Source organism: Corvus cornix, chromosome 21 (assembly GCF_000738735.6).
Source record: "Corvus cornix cornix isolate S_Up_H32 chromosome 21, ASM73873v5, whole genome shotgun sequence".
Classification (NCBI taxonomy): domain Eukaryota; kingdom Metazoa; phylum Chordata; class Aves; order Passeriformes; family Corvidae; genus Corvus; species Corvus cornix.
In genome coordinates this window covers 3,280,563-3,294,001 of record NC_046350.1, presented here as the reverse complement: position 1 = coordinate 3,294,001, position 13,439 = coordinate 3,280,563, and positions in this window count along the sequence as shown.

Below are 13,439 nucleotides of genomic sequence, written 5' to 3'. Positions count from 1 at the left end.
GAGTGGGGTGGGTTGGAAGAGACCTTGAAGATCATCCAGTTCCACCCCCCTGCCATGGGCAGGGACACCTCCCACTATCCCAGGCTGCTCCAAGCCCCATCCAGCCTGGCCTTGGACACTTCCAGGGATCCAGGGGCAGCCACAGCTTCTCTGGGCACCCTGTGCAAGGGCCTGCCCACCCTCACAGGGAACAATTCCTTCCCAATATCCAATCTAAACCTACTGTCTATCAGTTTGAACCCATTCCTCCTTGTCCCATCACTGCAGGCGCTTGTAAATAGTCTTGCCCCATCTTTCCTGTAAGTTCCTTTCAGGTATTGGAAGGCTGTAATTACAGTTTCTGAAGGGAACTTACTGACCTCCCTCCCGGCTGCTGCTTGGGGAAAAACCCAGCCCCATCCTGCCTGGGAACTATGTAGCTTATAAACATTTGATATCTTTTGCTTCCCATTGTGTCTCACTCTGGAGCAGTGCTCGCTCCCATTCAAGACATGGTCGGAGAGTTATTATTCAGATGTTCCTCTCTCTGCTTTCCACAGCCCTCAGGGAACAAATTATGTCAGTAACTCAAATCCCTCTTTAACTTCAAGGACTCAGAGGGTAGCAGATGAATTTCTGCGTAGTAAAGCACCCAGATTTAAGTACGTAATTATCCTGTCTGATGTTCCCGGGGAGGTGCTGCGGGGAGCGATGGCAGGTACCGGTGCCCTGACGGCCACGTCTCCGCGATGGGGCCCGCGGGCTCCATCCATCACATTAAACACAGCTCCTTCTCCAGTTAATTCAGTGCTTTGGGGATGCTGTGGGGATTTTTATAATTCTGTCCATCTGAGGGCACAGGAGCTTGTTTCTTTATAGCAGCCTTTAATGTTCTTGCTCATTGCAGAGTCATCCCACGAGTCTCAGTGGTACCTGTGCTCCTTCATCCAGCTTGGCTGATTAAATGCTTGTCCGTTCATCCCGGCCTTAAAAAACAGAAGCAACAATTTAAATTGCAGAAATAAGTGGCAAGACTGTACCTATGGGGATATTCAAGAAATACATTTTTTCTCAAAAGTATAAAATCCCCCAGTTAAACCATGCAGGTTTGGAGACTCGCCTGCACGTTGTTGTGCAATTTCCCTTGGTGCTCAGGGTTCGTCTGTGCTTTGTTCTCTGGGTGAGATAATTCATATTCTTCTCCAAAACCTCCTCGACTTGCTCCACTCTCTCACAGTGTTGTTTCTTGCAGCCATGGAATACAGATGATTGTTTTTATTAGGCAGTGAACACTTATACTGTCTTGTAAACAGCCGCAGACTAAAACTGGCTGAATAGCAGCATTTCTGCAGCTGGAAAACGTGGTTCTTGTTTTAATTTCCACAACAAACTGAAAATAGTAAGGAAAATTTAATGTTGCCAATTCTAATAAATACTTTTCACAACACTGTATGTTTCTCAGTTTTTAAGCTGCTTTGGAAAGCTGATGTGACTGAGCACTGAGAACGGGGTGGCAAAGCCCTGAGCAGTCCCGTGGCCTTCAGTGACCTGGCGTGGGGTGAGATACACAACTAAAAGCTCCTGAGGCTCTGTGGGGTGGCCTTGGACACTTACAAAGGACACAGCAGCTTAGATGGAGCTGGGAGGGCAGGGCTCCCTCCAGAGCTCTCGTGTCACACTCACCCTGTTCTCCCCTCTAACCACGTTATTTTGGGGGCAGGTGGTGACAATTTCACAGCTGCAGATGTTGCTGCATTTTCTGAAATACGGCCGAGATAAAAAGTGTCACATAGCGCGGGAAGCACCCGGGAGAGACTGCGGATCCCTCTGAGATCCATCCCCATCTCAGCAGCAGTGACTCCCAAGTGACTTGAAAGGCGACAGGGGGACTGCCAACAGCCAACAGCCCTCGGAGAGAATCAGAGCAGCACGAGCTATTTACATTAAACCCACATTTCCACATAAAAGGGGGCTTATTCTCAATACTAAAAAATGGGTTATATTAGAATCTGTTGTTTAAGCAGGCAGGGAGGAAAAAATAAAAAGAGGGTTTTGTGAGCTCCATCATTGCTGTGAAAACTGGCGGCTCTGCAGCAGCAGCTGATGAGCTTATGGAGCAGGAAGGGAGAGCCGGGCTGTGAAACTCGATGTGTAAATGAGCTTCTTGCAGCACTTGTCTCTGCGCCTGTCACTTGCACCAGTGTCCCTGTCTGTTATAATCCTCCCAGTTCATTTGGCTAAACATGAGTGACATGCCAGGGACAGCAGCCAAAAAAAATGCTGCCTGTAAACATGCTGGCTGTTAACTGTTGAATGTGAGGTCTGTCAAGCTCAACAGCCATCCGGCAGGAGCGCTGGCTGGCCTTTTCCTGCCACGGGAGAGGTGGGTTGGGTTCAAGTGGCTGAAATCTTCTGAGGAGAAAGCAGGAGGAGGATCCACTTCCCAATAACCAGGACCAGGATCCTCGCTCCCTGCTGCATCCTTCTGGCTGCCTCCTCAGCAGGAAGAGTTGGTCTTGTGCTCGAGATTGGAAGGAAAAAATATTTAGCTGCTGTTGCCTTCCATCACACGGTGTTGTCGTACCAGCTCAGGTAATGTTGGTGAGCATTGAGGCTGGATGGGGCTCTGAGTAACCTGGTCTATGGAAGGTGTCCCTGCCCATGGCAGGGGGTTGGAACTGGATGATTTTTAAGGTCCCTTCTAAGCCAAACCATTCTGTGATTCTGTGATTCTATGAACTGCCAGTTTTGGACACTGTCTCCTGGGAAATTTTCTGGGAGTCTGTACCCCATTGAGAACTCAATATTCACAAGGATCTGCAGCTGCCATGAGCACTGCTGCCCTGAGGACCTTTGCACCACTCACATGGAATAAGCCCCTCATTTCCATCACAGAGGAGTGCTCGAATCAGTAGCTAGAGAGCCTTGACACAGAAATCACAAGGAATTTACGGTACATAATGAAACTTTATGCTTGCCACGTGAGAAATCTCTTTGAGTCTTATTTTAGATTTCTTGCAAGTGTCTTATCAAGGACCAAATGTGGAAAGGCAATATCTGAAGAAATTAATTAACACAACAGAGCTGTACGTGGGCTTTGTGAGAAAGAGCAACAAAGAGGAAACCTGTGACATTCGTTAATGACAAACCATAAGGGACATGGGAGAACAGCGAGTGCAGAGAAGCCCAGGCTGGGGGGTTGCAATACCTGTCTGAGGGGCTGTTTGGCACTGGGCTCCCTGTGATGGGTACAGCTGGAGACTCCAGAGCTCTGCATGGACCCTTTCCCAAACCCTTGCCTGAAGCCTTGCTGCTAATGGTTTTGTCCCCCTGCTATTGATCCATGTACCCACTTCTCATAACAATCCTTAGTGTTTACATGGCAAACCCTTCCCAAGGCACCTCCAAACACTGCCCAGTGAATTCCACCTGCCCCAGGTCTCCTGCCCTTCCTAAGCCCCTCATTGCTCCTGGCATATTGATTTTTAAAGTGTTTCACAAACCACAGGTAAATCTCTCACAGCACAAAGCGTCTCGCTGAGTCCAGATCCTTACCTTTGCTCCAGGAGACTGATTACATGGATTTAATGATTTACTGGCAACCTGGCCCCGCTGTTAAAAAGCCTCAGCTACAGAAACCTTTTCCTGGCTCAATTTAACGGCAGCAGTAACTGCAGCCGTGGGAACAGGCGCTCCCCGCCTCCGCTTCCCGCTTCGTCACGTCGCTTTGCTACAGGCTTTAATTAGGGTTTAATTAGGGTTTAATTCCCATCGAACTCCTCGGCCGGGGCAGCAGCTCGGGCTCAGCCGCCGCCCGACGCTGGGGGTCAGTGTGAGACCGGCGGTGTGGCCGCGCCTCTCGTGGACTCGGGGGACAGGGGACACGGGGGGACACGCGGGATGGGCGACACCGGGAGATACGGGGGGACATGGCGGGATAAAGGACACGGACAGGCACCGAGGGACAGGGAGCTCTCTCCGGTTCTCGTGAGAGGCTCAGCCCCCGCCAAGCCTTTCTGCCCTCCTGCCAGGAACCCAAAGCAGGGAAACACAGGATGGTTTGGGTTGGAAGGGACGTTAAAGCTTATTCCGTTCCACCCCCCCGCCATGGGCAGGGACTTTCTATTTGACCAGGTGGCTCCAAGCCCCGTCCAACCTGGCCCTGGACGCTTCCAGGAATGGGGCAGCCACAGCTTCTCTGGGCACCCTGTGCCAGGGTCTCCCCACCTCCCGGGGAAGAATTTCTCCCTAAAATAGAAGCTGTATTTTCCTTCCTTCAGTTTGAAACCATCTCCCCTTGTCCTGTCACTCCATGCCCTTGTCCATTGTCCTCTCCAGCTCTCCTGGAGCCCCTTTAGGCACAGGAAGGGGTTCTAAGGTCTCCTCAGAACCTCCTGTTCTCCAGGCTGGATACCCTCAGCTCTCCCAGCCTGTCTCCGTGGGAGAGATGCTCAGATTTTGCCTGATTGCTTTTCGGGAGACCCCAGGGAGCTGGGGCAGTTGTGTTCAGCAGCTCTGAGTGTGCTGCTCCCAGCTGGCAAAGGGGATCTCAGGAGCAAACAGCTTCCCCCTGTTTCCTCCAGCCCCCACTGCCCCCAGGTAGCTGAGCCTGGTCCTGGCATTGCCACCCTGCTGTCAGAGGGACAAGCTGGGAACACCACACTCAGCAAGGCTGAACTTCATCCAGAAGCTGAGCCCAGGCTGATCTCAGCATAATTTGCTTAGTTAGATTTAAAATAATAATAATTTTAAAATGCCCTTCCTCTGTCCTACATGCCAGTGAACATCAGGCTCACCCAGCCCCAGACTGATTTTCCACCAGTGACAGGTAACATTTTGGTGAGTGTTGTACATTATTTACCACCATATCTCTGGGGAGATAAAAATTCTTTGAGTGAATGCAAGTGTCTTCTCTACACACCTGACAAGGGTGGAAGTGGCTGTTTTACACAAGGCTCATTAAATATAAACCCACCATGTTGATTTCAGCATCTTGAATTACTTAAGCCAATGTAACGGGATAAATATTTGATGGTGAATTTTATTAAATTTCCAGCACTATTATGTTACTGCTAAAAATATAAAGATTTCTTTAAAGCCTACTTGGTGGTCTCCAAAGGCAGATGATTGGAAATCTGACTCAAAACCTGCCTGCAGGGATTGCTTTGGGGATGGGAATGAATAATCTCCTTCCCTCTGTCCTCTGCAGGTAACAGCAGATTCTTCCGGCTCCCATCAGGGTTAGTCAGTCCCTGAAAATAGCGACAAGAGCCCAGGCCAGGCATGGAGCTGTGGGAGGGCACACAGCCGAGGCTGTGCCCACCGAGGGTGGCTCTGCCCAGGATAACCCTCAGGAGCAGCGTGGGAGAGCAGGGAGCGTCCCACAGGAGGGTGACTGTGGGGTCGCTGCTCACAGATGTTGATTGGGTTTGAAGTCTCTCGGCTGTCTGAGCTCTCAGGATCGTGTTTGTCTCCTCTCCCAGCTTTTGCACTTTGCAGCTCTGCTTAGAAGGCAGAATGGAGCAGAAGCACCCTGTGACCCGAGAAATGGGCACTTGTGCGAGCTGTGTGTGTGCCCCAAATCCAGAGGGGCCAGGGCACTGCCCCCACAGAGCTGGTGGTGTGGTGTGGGCTGGGGTCACCTCGGTGAGCACTCACAGCCTCTCTGCCAGCCATGCAGAAAGGGAAATCCACCAAGGGACTGAAAAGAGGACATCACCAGGATGTTTTTAAACTCTGATTTGACAAAATCCTACCAGATTTTCTCTCATTAGCACTTGCCTCTGAACGCAGCTTGAGGTGAGACCTACCTTTCAGCAGAACTGTGGCCCACACCAGAGCCCCATCTGAAAGTGCTGCCCTGTGAATTAGAAGCACATCTCGAGTCAGAGCATGGCAAGTTGTGCAGTCCCAAATCTATAAATATTTCTGTTTGCCTTTGAAAGGATTGCTGCACAGTGGCACTTTCTCTCCCTGTCACATAATTAACTCTTGCTCACTTTCTTGCTTCACTGTCTTGCAATAACTCAATACATAAAGTTTAAAACCCCTCAGCAGTTTAATTCTTGACATTTAAGTCACGAATTTTTGGGCAGATGAAATGTTCCAGGACAGAGCTGGTCCAAGCAAAGGCACCGCCCATGGACGAGCACCTGAGATGGAGAAGGCAGCTGAGCCAGGTGGCACTTTCTTAGCAGAGCAAGAAGCCATCAGCATTTTCCTGAAGCGGTGTATCGTTCCCTGGTAACCTACAGGAGGAGGAATTTAAGCCCTTCCAGGAATCTCATCACAGTTCAGTAGCTCCCTGAATTAAAAAAGAATAATTACAGCTGAAACACTGTGGAGCAGGGCTATGGAACAGGCTATTGAGGTCAGTCCCTTGTCCAGTCTCGTGACTTCTTCCAGAACAGGAGCAAACTCGGTGCCAAAAGGTGCCCACTTGGATTTCTTTCTTTTTACGTCTGGTTCCCAGTGGTGGAGGTTGTGTGTGAAGAGCTGTAACTGCACCTCGGAGAGGACCTTCTACTGATGGGGATCCTCAGACAGCATCTATCTTCAAAAGAGCAGGAAGAAACAGTCAGAGGAGACATGTTCTGTTCATGCAACAGCAAGCAATATTGTTCCATTGGCAGGAATCACGCTAGGACAGCGGCTCCAGTGGCCCAGAGCGCCGCGCTCTTACGCGTTCCTTCTGACTGGGGAATGCAGTGCAACAGAAGTGATTCCGTTATCAGCCCTGGGAGGCTCTGGTAATGAACCCACATCCTCATTACAATCTGTACTAACCCACATCCTCATTACAATCCGTACTAACCCACATCCTCATTACAGTCTGTACTTCCTACATCAGGTATTGCCTCTATCAAGCATCGCTGCTGATCTCCTGTGTCTCGACTCTTTTGAAGCAGGTTTTCCAGGAGCAGCTCCATTACACGATGCCACAGCTCTGAGTCATCTCCCACCTCTCCACAGGGCCAGCTGCGTGCCTTTGTCATCTGCACCGCTCGCATCCTGTACAGAAGATGTCACACAACTGTCCAGACACCATCCCAGTGTGTAATAGCTGCTCTTCAGAGACAGATTAATCATGTAAGCAGAGAAAGACTTCAGCCAGGCACTCCTGCTCAAGCAGCGCGTTTCTAGGGCTCTTTTCTGCATGCACTGATAGTGCTTAATGCTTAACACAGAGTTGGAATTAAAAACCGCCCAGGAAGAGGGTTTAGGGCTCAGAGCGTTCTAATAACGCTCTCACAGAGCCAGAAACTTGACTGCCACATCTTCCTGTCCCTTTCTGTGTTTCTTCCCAGGGAAGAGGGGTGACTGGCGTAATCCCAATCCTCCCAAGTTCCAGTGGAAGTGCCTTGGTTTCTTCTTACCATTGTCATGGGTAATTTTCTTCACTACATGACCCTTGCTGGTTATCCTTTTCAGCTAAAAATACCTGCTCCTCACATGTCCGTCTGGTGGGCAGGAGCCGCCAGGGCTGTTGTTTTGACGCTTTGATTTGATGCGAGGACACACGAATAGAAAGCCACCAGTGAATAGAAGAATAAATCTATATGTTCCTTGCTGTCACTTCAACTAGAAAGCAAAGCTGGCAGCTCTCGCTCTTTGGGGAATCTGGGATTATTTGGACAAAGGTTTCCCCATGGGTGGCACACTCGCAGGAACAAAGGAGCGGCATTCACAGGAGGAACAAGTGTCCTGCAACCAGTGCGATCAAAAGCGAGCCCCGGAACCGTGTGTACACCAGGTTGGGCAGGACAGATTGAACAACAATCAGGTGCACAAGAAACCCATTCAGAGAGAGGGTTCTGAGGGAACTGAAACAAGCATTGGCCTGGCTTAGTCTGCAGACAATAGCACTGTTTAAGGAGAAGCTGCTACACTCTGTGTGGCTGTGCTTTTGTTATCCTGCTTAATAGGAAAAGAAGCAAACCAGGTTCCTGGGCAGTACCCAGGAAGGCAGTGGGCAACTTACCTGTGCACGACTGGCACAGTTGCCATGCCCATCCATATGCCAAGGTTTGTCATTGCTTCTCAGCCACCCAGTCACGTCACCACAGACTTCTGCTCTTGTGCTTAACTCAGTGCGTTTTGGTATCAGAAGTGTTTCAGGATAGATTTTAGGGGAGAGAAACAGAGAAAGCACTAACCCCTGTTCTGGCCAGCTTGGAGCATCCTGTGCTGCTCCAGGGGCCAGAGGCAGCAGCACTGTCATCTGTGGACCTCCTGTCCCACCTCCCAACCTCCTGTCCCACCTGCAGACTGCCTGTCCCACCTCCCAGACCTCCTGTCCCACCTCCCGACCTCCTGTCCCACCTGCAGACTGCCCGTTCCACCTTCCAGACACTGTCATGCTCTTCTCCACCAGCATCAGAGCCAGCAGAGCTGTTCTGGCCCTGGAAGTGAGCCTGGCCCCGTGCCAGCCAGCATCCATGGCAGGGTGATCCTCTCTGTAATGGATTTCTTCCAGCAAGGGAAAGCAGTGCAGTGCTCCTTGTTGCTCACACACAGCTGAACACCAGCTTCTCCTCCCCTCTAAGCTCTCCAGAGACAAACTGCTCTGGTCAAGAAGTCAGAAGACTGGAGCAGCCCCTGGATTGCGCTGTTCCCCGGGGACAGCACTGTTTTTACCACTGCTGATGTTCCTGCTGTGTTGGCAAGGTTGAGCTTCCCTCTCTCCGTGTGCAGCTTCCCCGCACTTGACCCGTGGCTCTGCATTTGCAGCTCCGCAGTTCTCCGCGCTTCGTGCTTTCGCTCACACTCCTGCGCAGGAAACAGGCACATCCCTCGGCTTCGTCTCCACGCTCAGTAACCACGGAAGGAGAAACCCCTTTGGAGTGCCTAGGTTGCATCTTTGGGAAGCAGAACTGTGTAAGTGTGCACTTCCATAAGTACTGCAGACAGGAGTTTATTAGATTCCACTAGCATGGCAACTGCTGCATTACAGATGCCGGAGACTTTGGAAGGAAGCCAACCACCAGTTTCTCAAGGAATATTTTATCACCATTGAGCTGTGCTGAGTGAGGATTCTTCTCCTCAAAGCAGGGAGAGCTGGGCAGGAGGAGGAGAGGGGCCACCACAGTCAAGTTGAAGCAATTCTTTCTTCTGTAGTTTAATCCTCTTCCCTCCCCCTGATATGCAGTTTATTTAATTGCGGAGACAAGATGCATTGCTTTCTTGAGGGATTGTGGGAGAATATTTGTAATCCAAGGGCTGTAATTGAACTCGGTAATAATAATTATACTTCTCTTCATTAATATGTCTTAAAGCTCATTACAAACTATTTTTGTGCCAGCATCTTTGCCAAATCCCTACAGGGTTAGAGATAATTTCTTATTCCAGTAGAGCAGTGACTTTAAGGACTTTTGCAGAGCAGCAGCAACAGCCAAACCCCTGAGCTCGCTGTTGAGGCCAGGGAAGCGTGATCCCAAGGGATATGAGGCACTGGCCAACATGGTACAGCTGGTCAGGGGCTGGCCTAGGATGGGGAATCCCCAGGCTTGGTGCCACTCAGCCTGCAGCAGCTTTACTGCTCCCTGCTGGGGATGGAGCACCTCTCCTCTGAGGAAAGGCTGAGAGAATTGGGATTGTTCAGCCTGGAAAAGAAAAGGCTTTGGGATGATCTAAGTGTGGCCTTCCAGTACCTGAAGGGAGCTGACAAGAAAGATGGAGAGAGACTATTTACAAGGACCTGGAGTGCCAGGACAAGGGAGAATGGCTTCCCACTGAAAGAGAGCAGAGTTAGATGGGATATTAGGAAAAAATTCTTCCCTGTGAGGGTGGCGAGGCCCTGGCACAGGTTACCCAGAGAAGCTGTGGCTGTCCTATCCCTGGAATTGACCAAGGGCAGGTTGGATGAGGCTTGGAGCAACCTGGGATAGTGGAAGGTGTCCCTGTCCATGGCAGGGTGTTGGAACAAGATGAGCTTCCAACCCAAACCATCCTGGGATTCTGTGATTCATCTGAACTGGGGTTGGTTGGGCTCTGAGAATGTTGTTCCAAGCTCAGTAGTCAGTCAGGGCACAAAAAATCCTGCTTGAATCTGCCTGTCCAGAGAAGGGGAGCCATTCCTGAGCCACGAGGCTTTCCTGAGCTGTTCCGCCTGGCTGGAATGCCTGCGGAGCTGCGCCCACCGCCGGCATCCAGCTGTGTTCTGACAGGCAGCGCCTGACACGAGGTGCCTGTGTCATTGTATGCCCCGAGGAGTGCATCTAAAAGCGGATGCTTTTCATACAAGGATATCTATTCCAGATCACAAGTCTGCAATTAAAATGAAAAATTCAAACTCATTTTACTCAGACAAGAGATATGAGGGACGTAGTGCATTAAGATGTGTTCCAAACTCTCAAATCCCATTATTGCTGGAGTGAGGTCCCAGTGCAAATCCCAGTGTGCAGAGGGCAAAATGTTCCCCAGGTTTAAGATAATGTTCTGCCCCTCTCCAAGGAAGGGATGTGGCTCTTTCAGAAATACTGCTCGTTCAATATTTAAGCTCAGTCTGTGCGACACGCGAGGTACCTTAGCATTCATTATCCTGTTTGTGCCAGCATCTCTGCCTAGTCCCCAATGCACTGGGGAGAACCATTTTCCTGCTGCAGCAGCAGCACTGAGGTGTGCTGTGGCAATTACAGGGGAATATAAATTTCCAGCTCTCCTGAAATCGCAGCACTCCTATTAAAGCAGCCCACTGGCTATGTGCTAAATTTGCCCAGACAGCGGCAGGGCCAGACAATGATGGCCTGTGGAGATCCTCCGGAATAGGCCGTGTGCCGCTGGGTTGGCTGTGGATGAAATGCACTCTTCTGTCACCAGCTCTCCGGCTCAGAGCAGTTCCAAGAGAAAAAAAAAGAAAAGAAAAAGGAGCAGAACAAGCGGCAGCAGCACAATAGGCTTTCTTTGAAGCAATTCTTCCAGGTTTGTGTGTACTTGCTCCCTGGATCTGCAAGTATTTGTCAAATAAATTCAATTAATTTTCTCAAACAACCGTTCCTGCTTTTCATTGGAATCTCTCCCACTGAGCTCACCCATCGCATTTTAAGTTCCCGTTCCCCAGAGCCATAATAGCCAGGAGGAGCGGAGCTGCAGTGGCCACCCAGCTGGGCACAGTAGGGGACAGTTCTGCCACTTTTGCTCTGCAGAGCCCTCGCTCCATGAGCAAGGAAAGCTCTGAGCTGGATCATCAGCTCCAGATGGAATTTGCAGAGACAAAAGAGAAACAGATGACAGCGGAGGAAGTTTGGAGGTTTGAATGGCAGGAACAGACTCCTGGAGAATCCTTGCCGTGTTCTGCCTTGGAGCAGAACGGAGCAGAGGTCATGTCCATAGCTGTCCTGGCTGGGGAGGGACCGTCCCCTCCTCCCCATCACCCCGTGGCTGCGCATCCCTGAGCTCAGACCAGACCCCCGTCTCACAGGGAATGCCAGAGAGCCCCGGCAGCAGCCGGCATGGCTGAGGGCAGCAGAGCACAGAGAAGCAACTTGGAAGTCCTCTCTGCCTGTCTCAAAGCCGCCTCTGTGCTGTGAGCGCAGCTCCATGCGGGAGCCAGACAGCTGGGATCAGACAGGCACCGCACCGCCAGGCTGGTGCTTGTCAGCTCCTGCCGAGGGATGCGGAGGAGCACGCGCCGCACGCCTCCGCTCCCGCTGGAGCATCCTCCTCTGCGGCTGGAGCAGTGCAAGGGCTCGTCGGAGGGACGCTCACCCTCCTCCACCTCCCCTGTCCCTGTCCTGACGGGAGGGAGGGTGGAAGCCTCACAGAATGGCTGCGCTCACAGCATGCCTGTACCGGCATCTTCCTCCCGAGCCCTTTGCTTCTGAGAAGATTTTTGCCTCTGAGTTTCTCATCTCCTTCCAAAACATGACACATCCCTTAAACTGACTTGAATGTAAACGATGCAAATGCAGGGAGAAGGTAATTAGTCTCTGGAGGCTCCAACTGTGTTTTAAGCAATGAAGTCATTGGAGATGGGGACCGTTTCACCTCACTGAGAAAGGAAGAAATCCCTCAAGAGTTGGTTTGGGGAGGGGTGGGCTTGCAGCCTATCACTACAGAAAGCTGCCACCCTTTCCTAGCAAGAACTGCCTTGGATTTAAGCTGCCTTTAAGGCTTCGTTCCCCAAAGCGGGACAGGAGGAGGCTCAGGCAGCAGCCCCCAGTGACACACACTGTTCCCATCTCCATCTGCTCAGCCCATGCAAACACCCCACCCCTAAAAACCCCCAAATGCTCATCCTCTGTGCCCTGACGTTCACCCCGTGGGTTCTGCCTCCCTGCAGCACCAGCTTGCCAAAACCCACTCCTACTCTTGGCCATGGAGGCCTGAAAGTCATTCCTACCCTGGCCCAGGAGCTGCAGCTGCGATCGACTGGCTGGGCTCATATGTTCCAAATCACCCTAATGGCACTTCAGAAATGCAAATAAAAGTGAGATTATGATATTTTACGTAAATAAGCAATGTGGCAATCCCAGCCTGGCTTGGCCTGCCAGGCAAATTCACTGGAGAGATATTAACATTGAAATATGTGAGCGTGTTTGCATGGAACATTTATTGTATAACTCTGGGCTCCAATAAAGCCTTGTATAAATTATTCATTTTGGAATCGAGATGAAATGCCAAAACCCACCCACCAAGGGACTGCTTTTATTACTACCAGAGATCTAGTCTTAGTTAGCAGCTAAGCTGTTAACACAGCTCACAAGGTGATTCCAAATGGGGAATAACCCATTGCCTCCGTGTCACCACGTGCCCTGTGCCAGGGGCAGCAGCTGGGCACCGCCACACCCGCTGCTTTAGGGGGGAAAACCGTGTCCTGAAGAGTGTGAACTCCTGCCCACTGTGCTCATATGGGGAGCTGCGAGGGCAAGGAAGTGTTTGTAGAGGAAACCAGAGCTCGGACAGGAGCCCGGCACACTCGGAGCTGCGGCCACCTCGCTTCGAGCTGGGCTGCGGGAGCTCAGACCCCACGAGCAGCCCCCACGGAGCAGAGTGGGCACCGCGGGCTGCCTCAGGGCAGAAGAGTGTGGCTGTCGGGCACAGGCAGCGCCAGCACCTCCTGTACCAGGGCACAAAATCCCGGGTAGAAGTTGCCATGGCAACTCCTCTTCTTAAACACTGCTGTTAAACAGTTGTATCGAGGCCTCCGCAGGCATCGCCAGCCCCCTGCAAGCTTCGTCACGGGGGCCACAGTCATGACAGGACCCTGTCCTGGTCCTGGTCCTGATCCTGATCCTAACCCTGGTCCTGATCCTGGTCTTGATCCTGTTTCTGGATGATGCATGGGTTTGTGCTGCTCCCTACCCGGCACACTGTGCCGAGGCATCACCACAGGTCGCTGTTCTTTCTGGAGTTGAAGGCTGACATTAAGGAGCCAGTTACCAATTTGCTGTTGAAAATTGCTTTTTCCCATCTGAAATACCTGCAGTGCCCAAGGTGCCCAGGTGTAGCTGCAATTAGTC